Source organism: Erigeron canadensis, chromosome 6 (genome assembly GCF_010389155.1).
Source record: "Erigeron canadensis isolate Cc75 chromosome 6, C_canadensis_v1, whole genome shotgun sequence".
Classification (NCBI taxonomy): Eukaryota; Viridiplantae; Streptophyta; class Magnoliopsida; order Asterales; family Asteraceae; genus Erigeron; species Erigeron canadensis.
The window spans coordinates 44,266,944-44,279,748 of NC_057766.1; positions in this window are offsets into that span (position 1 = coordinate 44,266,944).

Consider the following 12,805-nt stretch of genomic DNA (forward strand, 5'->3'; position numbering starts at 1 on the left):
TTAGATAGTTGCTACATATACCCGGGTACATTCAATAACCGAGATTTGAGAGTTCATTACATACAATAAACATCTAGCCATCTAGATAATTGATTACATAACATAAACATTCGTGCATAGTTTATTACATTACCAGGTACTTATCCCTTTTTGAAATAGCTGGTAATGGTTGCTACATGTATTGCCTATTTAACGGGCTAAGATATGGAGTTCACTCACATGTTTTGCACATCAAAATTTTTTGGATACTTAATTACTGGGCTAATTAGCTAAAAGCTTTTTAGTCTTAAAAAAAAAAAAGTTTACGAGAAATTGTACGTATTTATTGCTTATGCACAAGAAGCAAGAAGTAGAAAGACAATATATCAATAACATCCTCGAAATTTACCATATTTTGAGCTTGGAAAACGCATCAGCCAATAGCCTTTATCAGTCGATCATAATCACTATTTCGATAACTATATATATATATAATTTTTCCAATGATATGTTCTCTTAAGGAAATGAATTTAATCATTTATACTGAAAAGTTAAAATTGACAGCGTAGAAAAATGTTTATCCAAAAATGATGACTTCTAGAAAATAAAATGGGGCTTTAATTAGAAAGATTCTTCTTCTTCAGCAATATCCCCGTAATAAGTATTTACATTTCTATTTCTTTGGGATTAGTTTCCAGTAAAAAACTTTGAATGAATGTTTATAATAGGAAATAATTAAAGTTGTGTGTATTTTATGTAAATAACTCGAAATAATGTTTATTGTATGTAAGAATTTTGCTTCAACCAATTAAAATCTGACAAGTGGCACCTGTATATGGTTGCCACGTATGTTTTCTTACATACAATAAACATTTTTTCGAGTTGCTTACATACAATACATACAACTTTAGTTTTTTCTTACTTAGACATTCGGTCAAAGATAGTTACATTCCTGGAAACTAATCCCTATTTCTTATTACAGCTTAGTTGTTAAGCAACAGCTTTACATGCTAGCGATCTCAATTTCGAGACATCATAAGAATATTTGAAGGAATTTCACAATAAAGCCCTACAGTGAAGCATGTTTAAGTTCTGCAGAGGGGGCCAGAGTTTTATCCTAATTAAATGTCGTGTCTTCAGACGGTTTAATTGGAAGTTTCTCCTCCTACTAGGTATTGAAGGTGAGGGGTTCTCTATCGTAGACCCGGTTAAGATAACGTAAGCTGGATCCCCATGTTGTGAGCAAATGATCCACACCTTTCAAAAATTATAAAAAAAAAAAAAATTTACATTTGAATTTGATTAAACTTTGATTTCTACTCAACTGTTAGACCAACTTTATAAAAGATTTGGCCAAGGTAGCAAGGCTTTTGCAATGGGAACAAGATCTTTAAATACTGTATATCAAATTGGCTAGAGAATAGTGTTAAAAAAATAATAATAATAATTGGCTAGAGAATTGAATTATGAGTCGAAGAGTCAATATCTTGGGTCAAACCATCAATGGATAAGATTGGTCATTGGTGTGTCTAATTATAAAGATATTGTCTCGAGATTTTAAAAGCTTTTAGGTAAGCATCTAACAACGACTTTCGTAAACTCACAATTCCAAAGCTCCTTCGTTAAGTTAAGATGATGCCAAAGATTAACTTAGACTTTGATCACTCAACATAAACAGATTAAAATTTGGGGGGAAAAAAAAGAAGCTGATATGCACAAGGTTGTCAACCATGTGTGCAACCGTGCTTCCTCTATCGGATTTAGGGGAGTGAATTATATTGCAACCACTATAATGCTATATATACATCATGGTTTTTTGCGCGCATAGTGATATCTTTCTTACTCTTAGTTTTTAATATAAATATTGCACAAATTATTATAGTGTTCTTAATTAGTATACTAAACATCGGATAATGCAATATATCTATATATCATAAAGAATTTTGCCTTTTTTTTTAAAGAAAAGATATTTGAACTACCTAAATTATTCTTTTTCTTTATTTATTAATTTAAACATCTCTATCTAATATACCTAATATACTCTTAAATTTAAACCACTCATTTTCTTTTCTCTCCTCAAAATCTCAACCACTTATTTTTTTCTTTCATCCATAAATCATTTTATTTCTCTAATTCATTCAAAATCTTTTATCTTAAAAACCATATACCGATAAATTATAAAAATTGTATGGTATTTTTATCACCTCCTATGACCTATCACCCCCATCATCTCACTGCTGCAACGCGCGGACACCATGCTCGTGTGTGTGTATATATATACGGTGGCAATCAAATGAGAACCAACTTAAAATGAGAACAAATAAAAACACTTAAAAACTACATTTTGATGCATTAAAAGTCCATAAAACTGATATAGTGTTTAGCTAATTATCATTATTTAAGTGTTTAACAACACATTGATCCGTCAAAATCGAAAAAATCACGTTTTTTGTTGGATGCATCATTTTGATAAATATGCATCCAAGATGGATGCACAAAACAAAAAACGTGATTTTTTTGATTTTGACGGATCAATGTGTTGTTAAACACTTAAATAATGATAATTAGTTAAGCACTATGTTAGTTTTATGGACTTGTAAGGCATCAAAATGATGTTTTTAAGTGTTCTCACCGTTCTTATTTTAAGATTATTCTCACCGGAGTGTTACCATATATATATATATATATATATATATATATATATATAGAAAAGGGAATATAAGGTTGTCCGACACCTAACCTTAGGTGTGGAACTCCTCACATACTAATATTTTATCATTTATTGTTTAATGAATAAATATCTAGGCCCCATGATTTTTATGGTTTAAAATATTAATATGTGAGTGTCTGACATCTAAGCTTAGGTACCTAATAGCCTTATATTTTCATCCTCCATATATATATCTGTACTCCTTATTAAAAATTATATGAAGTGTTGAAAAGTTTACATATTTGGGACATGCAATTTTACTTTTTTTACCCCACTTCTTCTCTCATACCCATCCTTCATCTCCCAATAAATATCTCCTTCTTCTAATAAATACAGATCAAGATATGATATACTCGGGGAAGAAAAAAAATACAGTCACGCCTCCTTCTTCAATCACGATAGTCACGACTTGATATGCTCTGTCAATGGTATCCGCTGCAACGCGCGGGTAACATGCTATCTTTCTCTCTCTCTCTCTCTATATATATATATATATATATGGAGAGAACCGTGAGAACCACTAGTTTCCCCCTTCTTTCTTCTTTTTTGTGTGGTTTTTTATTTTGTTAATTTTTATTTTTCATTTTTTGAAACTTTTTTTTTTATTATTTTCTTTTAACAAAAATCCATTCCAAAATAAAAAAATAAAAAATAAATTTTTTTTTTGTAAAAAATCATATGGGTTACGTTTTAAGAAAACGTATGGATACGGTATGGGCGTTGCTCTACATCCGTTCTAAAAGGGTTGTCACCGGACGCATATGGAAATGGTATGAATTTGATGGTGTCGATCCAATAGATGGTGACGGTTGTTACGGTACGGGCGTAGCCCTTAATTCTAAAGGCAAGAGATGATTTTTTCAATGGTTCTTATGGTTCTCACCATATATATATATATATATATATATATATATATATATATATATATATATATATATATATATATATATATATATATATTAAAACAATAAGAATCCTAGCCTTCTAAAGCCTTCTTTCAATCTAAAGCTAATTTTAAATATTGCCACATAGGATTTTATCCTACGTGGCATCTCCATACATATTTTACAATATATTTCATCTCCATGAATTTTTCCATTTAATATATACTACATTCCTTTTTCGTTACAATATCAATAAAATAAAATAACAATATATTAAATAAAATAGTCAACTTTTTATTTGTTTCCAAATAAATAATTGGTAACACCTTTTTTCAATATATAAGTTTGTTAATTGCTAACCTATAAATACGTCTATATCAATATGTGTTTTGTACGAAGTGTCTAAGTCAGTATATCAAGTTTATTTCACAAAATTGTTATTGCTAAATGTATGTATGTATTCTAATTTGTTTTTCCACTCATTAATGTAGTGGATCTAATATTAAGAAAATTTTGAATATTAGATTTTTAAATACTTTCAATTAATTTTATATAATGTTTATTTAAATGTTGCTTATTAGAAATTTTATTAACAATAAGAATCCTAGCTTTCTAAAGTCTTCTTTCAATCTAAAGCCAATTTTAAATATTGCCACATAGGATTTTATCCTACGTGGCATCTCCATACATTTTTTACAATATATTTATTTTATAACCTTTATTTATTCTCAAAATAATCTATTTTATTTTGTTAAATATAATATAATATATTAATCATAATTATATACACAAGATAAAAATATAATATCAAAACTCATATTAAAAAAATTAAATAACGTCCATGCATCTACTAAATTGGCACACATATTTGACAAAAATAATATTATTTATTAAAATATATACAACTTTAAAGACTATATATCAAATTTTAGAAATTATTTGAATATATTATTAGATTATATATGACCAATCAATTTTGTTGTTTCTTTTTTTTTTCTTTTTGCCGAAACTTTAACTAAAGTTGGTTGTTATTCTAATTATAAAACAAAATCTATTATATAATAAAAAGCAAAAACTATAATGATTTTCTCTTATTTATCTTATTGGGTTTTTTTTACTTATTCGTATTGTATTTATGTGTATTTCATATGACTAAATTTATGTGTATTTTATATGACTAAATTTTTGTCATGTTTGGTGTTTTACTTTGTACATATTATTACGTTTGATGAATATATAACATGCTACATCATTACGCGATTTACGTTTGATTTGTTGTAGTGTTAATCTATAAGGTAAATACATTTTTACACGATTTATGGCTACACAAATGGTGTTGTTGATGATATCAAAATATCTTAGGTTAAATGTTCTTAGAAGGGATGTGTAATCACTATAGTAGGTTAAGTGACTGTGCTATCGATATGTCCGAAAAAACAAAGGGTGACCAGAGTGATACATGAATTAACCATGAACTATAACATAATCAATTTTTACATAATAAACCTATAGAATAGCTATTTACTAATGTATAAAATAATCTTTTTAGCACGCCGCGCATCGCGCGGGATAAAATACCTAGTATATATATATATAGGGGTTGGGTATTGTAAAACAAGTATTAAAGTAAAACAAATAAGACAAGATCTTGACCCTTAGATCATGGTTAAATTGATGCACGAAGATTCACGAAACAATTGATGTACGATGATTTTTATAATGCACATTGATTATCACTATAGAAAAACCTATTGTTTTATTTGTTTTACAATAATACTTGTTTTATTTTACCTAAAACCTATATATATATATATATAAGAATATAATGTATGGGCACACCATCATGTGAAATTGCATGGCCCTGCTAATATGTGCGGGTGCCATGTCCCCTACTTCGTTACCACTTTGCACATGCCTTATTAATACCTCATATTAGTCTATTGTTATCACTATTATTGTCATTATTAGTAAATTAACTATGAATATCTGAAAGTTTGTGTGAAAATTCACTAGCTTCTTCTCACTCTTTGGCTGGAGTTGTTGTACTGCACTTCCTGCTCATTCTTTCTTGTCCACTTCCTATCATCACTTTGATCAGAGCATCTTCCGTCGGTAGTTTTAATAGGAAGGCCATCCCATGCCTCGCTTGGTCTGACCAACGGAAAGAAATGAGATTTTTGGGCGTCAGAAAGGTCAAGAAGTTTTTTAAGCTGCGATAAAGTGGAGTTGAAATGAAAATGGATAAATAAGTATTTAAGTCTAGAACTAAAGAAAATAGGACATTATTAGCTAAGTTACATGTAACATGTTTAGTCTGGATTTTGTCAAGCATGTTTTTTTTTCTTTGAAAGGCAGGACTAAAAAACAACCAGCCCCTGAAATTGGTGTGTCCACCCGAGTATGAAATGTTCTAAAGGTTTTGCTCTTTCATTTTTTGGATGTGTATAATATTATAAAGTCTACTCTCCAATTGTTTTTGGGAGGATTTAAACCATGACCCAAAATGTTAAAGTGTTAATCGAGAAAAACCTTTAATCATGTTTTAGTAGTAGATAAGAAGATGATTAAAACTTTAAAATCCTATTTTATTTTCTCGCATTTTTAAAAAGTGTTAAAAAAATTATGTTAATTTGTTCACATTTAAAATTGTGTAAAATAAATTCACACTTAGAAGTGTGAAAAAATTTAAAAAATCACATTTTTTTTACAAGTATAAATGTATAAATAAAATGTTCACACTTAGAAGTGTGAAAAAATGTCAAACATTTCCAGCTAATTTGTCACCTCCAATTTCTCTCACTTCTTCTTGTGTGTGGAAATTTGCTGCCACAAATTGCTTCCACACTTTTAAGCGTGAACAAGTATATATTTTTACACACTTGAAAATATGAACTTTTGTTTCTACATATATAATTATGTAAATATTTTGATTTTTTAACTTTTTTTCACACTTTTAAATGTGAATTTTTTCCACACATTTATAAGTGTGAACAAATTAATAATTTTTTAAAACATTTTTTTAAAAACGCGAAGAACAAAAAGTCTTAAGACTGCAAAAAGGTTGAAAAAAACATGCGATTACAGTAGCTCGAGACACAGGAAAAAACCCCATCAACGAAAGTCAAGCTACCGGTTTTCACTTGGCAATGTTTTTGATGCGATCTCAAACAATAGCGGGGAAACTAACAGCAAATGAGAGTCTACTAACAAAAGTAAGACCATCCACAACAAGGATGTCCATAAGAAATTTGTGGTGACATGGAGGGTGTTTGTAGGAAAACTATTAATGTGGGTGGTGACATAGAGGATGTCCATCTATGGTTGTTTGTAGAGAAGGATGAGAGTAAAAGACAAAAGTTACTTTTGAATTTATATGGTTATTTGTAAAAATGATGAATATATTATTGTTGTGGGTAAAAAGTATTTGTGGGATGGATGGATGAAAAGCTGACATAGCATGTTGATTAGGATGTTTGTTAGAAAGATATCCTGAACTGATGCGGATAGTCTAATAGTGGATAAACAAAACAACACGAGCAATCAAGAAAACTAGATGATTAAAATTGGATTTTGATAGCTTGGTGTGGCCGGGCTTTTTAATTTCAGACACGTACGTACACGCTAGCTAGCTGCTATTTATGCATGGTATATATATTTATCAATTAATTAAATATCCGACGACTGAATATCATATCATCAATGCCACCTTGGAAATTTATATAATATGAAATATTAATATTAATATTAATATATGTTATATATATATTTATGTCGTTTAATTGATTTGAGACAAAGAGACCACGTACAAATTATAGGATCGATTTTATGGCGTAAATTAATGACGTGCTTGCTTCTATATTACTATGGCATTATAGATATATATAGCTCAAAATCAGCTTGCTCATTTGTCAGGCCGGGACCAATTTCGATGGACGACACACGTACGCCGTAGACTTAATATCTAATAATTAATGATCTTGGTCAATCAACGAATTGAATTAATGTAAAGGATATATATAGTATATATGTATGTATGTAAATACCTGAATCGAAACTCGATCAAAGATGATACCTCTAAATCAAAGTGCGTACTGGATGGAGGCGCGGATTGATCGAAGAGGATCGAGATTATGAGTATTCGTGCAAGTGGCCGATCGAAATTAATTATAATGGTGGCCGGTCTGCCAGGCCAGCCAGGTATATAAACTTTGGGTTGGTTTGTGTCCATTAATTTACAATTTGATATGACCAACCTAAAATATTATAGTTGAGAAGAGATCGATCCATCCAGCAACTTCTAATTAATCAGGATAGATCGAATTGAAGAAAAATGCCGGCCAACATTCAACAACAACATTAATTCCATGATATATATATATATATATATATATATATATATATGTATATATATATATATATATATGAGGATGAGAATATGAGGCTGTTAGACATCTAAGTTGGGTGAAAAACCCCTCACATACCTTTTTTTAAACCATAAAAAACACGGGAGCCCAAACATTTATTCAAAATATTAAAAACTTAGTATGTGAGTAATTTTTCACCCAAGTTGGGTACATATCAACTTCATACTTTTCTTATTTTAAGAACCCATATTTTTGTAAGAACCATGAGAACTCTCATATTATCTATTGGATCATATGTTTTTTTTGTTCATTCACATGTGAAATGATATAAAAAAATATGTCATATACGAAACTTTTAAAAAAAACTTTCAAAATAGTCGTTTGTGAATTTGTGAATGAATATGCCTACGTTTTTGTTCACATGTTAACAAACGGGTATATTTAAGATTTTGAAAAAAACTTTCTTCTGCAACATATATTTTTATAGCGTTTCACATGTGAATGAACAAAGAAAACATGTGCTCCAATACATGATTTAAGAGTTTTCAAGGTTCTTACAAAAAAAATGGGTTCTCAAAATATGGGTCATATATATATATATATATATATATATATAGGTGCAAGTTATTTTAGGACTACTTGTTTTAGGATCAATTTTAGGACATGTGTTTTTTGTAATTTACACACCACCATGATCATCTCCGACAACCACCAAGATTTTCCAGCCACCGCATCGCCGGAAAGTCTTAGTGTTTTTACAAAAAAGTCTTGTATACCGTATTAGATGATGGTGGTGGTGTGTTTGCTACAAAAAACACATGTCCTAATTGGTTCAAAAATAAGAGGCGGTCCTAAAATAACTCACCTCTATATCTATACTATATTATAAAAAGAATAGCCCTTTTTATTTTTGGTAATGTTGAAAAAATTTAATATTTTCACTAAACACCCCTTAAAATACTTTCATATATACTATCCTCTTAACATTAATGATTAAATTACACTGCAGTTCTTTATCATTTAAAATATGTCCATTAACCTTTTACATCAATTATATACACAACTCACCGCCGCTCCACCACCAACAGTCGTCCAACCATCACACCGTCGTCGTCACGACCACCGCTGCATAGCGCGGGTACCGTGCTAGTATATATATATATAATTGATTGAGTTCGGCTAGCTTTTCTTTATATAGTAGTGTTCGTTTCCCTATATACTTTTTGTATTTTTCCGATCAATCGGTCACAGGATTATAAAACGCACACATATAAAGCTCTATCTAATACTTCTTTTCGGTGATAGTAGCGTAGATATATATAGGAATCTATACCCATATACAAAACATTTCTCCTACTCCTACTTAACTTTTTAAGACTCTAAAGTAAGACATAATTTAAGTCTTTCATCCCAATATGATAAATCAAAACCATTATATATTAAGGGGAAGTGAATGTGGTGCTGTTAGGCACCTAAGTTGGGTGAAATCCTTCTCACATGCTAAATTTTTAATCCATAAATATATAATGAATAAATAATGGGGGCCCCCATGGTTTTTATGGATTAAAAATTTAGCATATGAGAGAGTTTTCACCTAACTTAGGTATGTGACAATACCACATTCACTTTTTCAATATATCAAAGGGCAATTGAGAAACGTGTAATTTACATGATCTTAATGTGTGAAATGGACATGTTTTTGTGAATGTTAACAGAAGATTATGGCGGCTCTATGTTTGTTAAGTGATTTGGTGATGATTTAGAATTAAATGGATCAAGAACAAAGCAAAGGAAGCAAAACTGGGAATATGGAGATCCAGACCACCATCTGGAACGCCAAGACCCACCGTCCAGGACGGTGGGCCATTTTCAGGCATCATGTGAGACGTCTATGTGGCGTAAAGGAAGAGTGCACGTTTTTGGCTGATCGTCTGGGACGCTAAGTGCCACCGTCGTGTACGGTGGCCTACTGCACGTGTTTCCGAATTTTTTGGTTTTATTTAATTTCCAGTTTGTATCTCATCAAGGGACGAATTTGGAAGTTAATCCTTCATACTTTTCACACACAATAGTAGTTCCAGAGGTTCTCAAGACCCTAAAATCATCACCATATCACAATTCCATGGAGATCATAGCCTTAATAGAAGAATCATTGAGGAAGATGATAGGCTAGGTTTCTTTTGATCATTCTCATGTGAATAATTATGTAAGACAATAATATTCAACCTTTCTCATATTCATGTTGGATTAGATTTAATTCCTCATTAGTCTTTTACATCTAATGTTGTTTAGATTTGAATCTCACATGAACTTGTAATTTTTTTTTAATGAATTGAAAATCTAGTTGTGTCAATTCCCCGGTTTTCGTTATCGTGAATCATCGTAACCGATTAATTTAGTTTTTAAGTTCATTTAATCCAAACATTATAACAAATCATGTCTATGTGATTTTCAACGAATATAAGTTAGGTTACATATTTGAAAGCATAATTGGGAGCATGAGAATGGTCTACTTTAATTTTAATTGAATTATTTTGTTAAGTTCACAATTAATATTAGTTTTAATCAAATCAATCAATCAATCGGTTTTACATTTATGTCTAGTTTAATTATTTTCTCAAATTGTTTAACACTTTCCCATTACTCCATGTGGAAACGATACCCGACTTACCCTTGCTAATTAGTGGTATTTAGTTGATATATCTGATCAGTCCAACGACATCGATCAGCAACTTGGACATTTGATACAAACTCATATGACATGGTTTGTTTGCATATGAGAGTATTGGATGTGGGGGGAAAAGAGGACTGAGTACCTACTAAAGACGTCAATTATTTATTTATTTATTTTGAACGACATTTAAAATTCTATTAAAAAGTGCTAGTAAGAATCTAGCAAGTACAAGACACACGCAAACCAATTCAACTGAAATCGATTTAACTGAAAGACGAAAATAAGGAACATAATAACTCCAATGATACAAGACAAACACGCAACATACTTACGGCTACTAAAATCACTAAGGAGATCCCAACCCAACGCCAAAAAAATGATCTCCCATGAACGAAGTCAAACACTCGTTGCATCATACCACAAATGCAAAGAGATCTAACCGACATCTTTTTTTCGTCTCTTTAAAGAACTGTGTAGGAGAACAGTATCTTTTACGTTGCCATAATATCTCCAAATCTTGAAATCGCTAGAAAAATAATCTTTCCACATATTTAATTGTGCGAGAGAGAACGGGCCTTGAACATTTTTATCAGGGTCTTTATAGCTCCAAATTTTTTCAGAATCTAATTGTCATCGGTGGCCTTGAACGTCAATTTTTATTATAGGTGGGTACCACTGTATTTCTATTTTTCTTTATTGATGATAGTTTACTTTTTTATTGAATGTAAAATATATTATTATTAGTCTATTAGTGTATGTCACTCATATTATTATTCAGGAATTCGGTGATACATAAAATATGCAAGCTCCTCTTGTTCTAAAAGTGACAAGACTACTTTTGTACTATCTTTAGCTTATTATTGGGTGTCATTTTCAGATTAAAGGGTGAACATAACTTTTTTGAAATTCAAAGTCATAAGGATAATAGTAGATCAAATGAAGGAATTGGTTAACGAAAACGAAACCAGTGAGATTAAATGAGTTAAAAGCATGACAGTTTTCTTCTTTCTTTATTCCCCCTTATATATGGTCTTAAGGTGTTTCCTACTATGTATGTTAGTTGAAAAAATTTACATTAAAATTCATCTATAAAAAAATTAAAAAATTAAAAGTTGGTTTTAAAGTAGGGAGTATTAACATGCTAAAGCGACGCAACCGAAGTTGCTACACAAGGACCACGTACCATTTGTATCCACACTAATTTTAATATGTTACACTCATCTTGATTAAAAGGTCCTTTTTGCAGGTAGTTTAGATATAATAAATTTAAAAAAAAATATTTAAGTTTATGTTTATATATGTCTTTATCATCATTAAATTAAAAAAGAAACACATTTTAACAAAAAGACCAGACTTTAGAAAAAAGACCAAAATAAAGTACATATAAAAGAAAAAGATCAGAATATCCATTATGTGCAGGTCTCGTGACCTCACATATAACGTTTGTTAGTGTTTTGAATCAATAGAGTAAACAGAGCAAGCATTTTTGTACCAGAAGAGTAAATGGAGAAAACATTATTGGACCAAAAATTAAAAGTTAAAAACAGAAAACATATAGCAAGCTGTCATCTCCTCGATGTCATCTATATCTAATACATATACACTTTATAACTTTTCATCTTCTACAACTTCCAATACCATCATCGTAAAAACAAGCCAGTTTATATCTCATTCATTCCCTTTTATCTATTTCTTTTCTCTTCTTTTTATTCTTCGATTTTGTGGCAAGATCTGGCCAGTTTTGGGGTTTTTGAGCCGTTGACCACCATTGATCGCCGTTGACCGAGTCTTGGTCCGATCCGGCTTACTCGTCATACCAGCGATCCCTGATCTTATTATGGAAAATCGAGTTTTACAACCATGACTATAACTTGTTAGTCAAAAACACAATTATTGGGTCTATAAAGATATATAAAAATAAAATAAAAGAGCATAATAGTAGTAGCTAGTCGTCGTCCCCAATATTTCAGGTTATGGACTTCTTCAAGTTAAAGGAAATTTAAAGAAAAAAGTTGCAAAGTTATTGATCTTTGTATTAAAATTATTTGTCAAAATTCAATTGTCAATTTTAAATTTGATTTATATTCAAATATTGAAAATTTTATATCTCAACTTTATTTTTCAAGTTATTTCTAACTTTAAAGTATCTGTGTCCACTTTCTTAAAGTCTTCCATAATCTTGTAAAACTGTTCA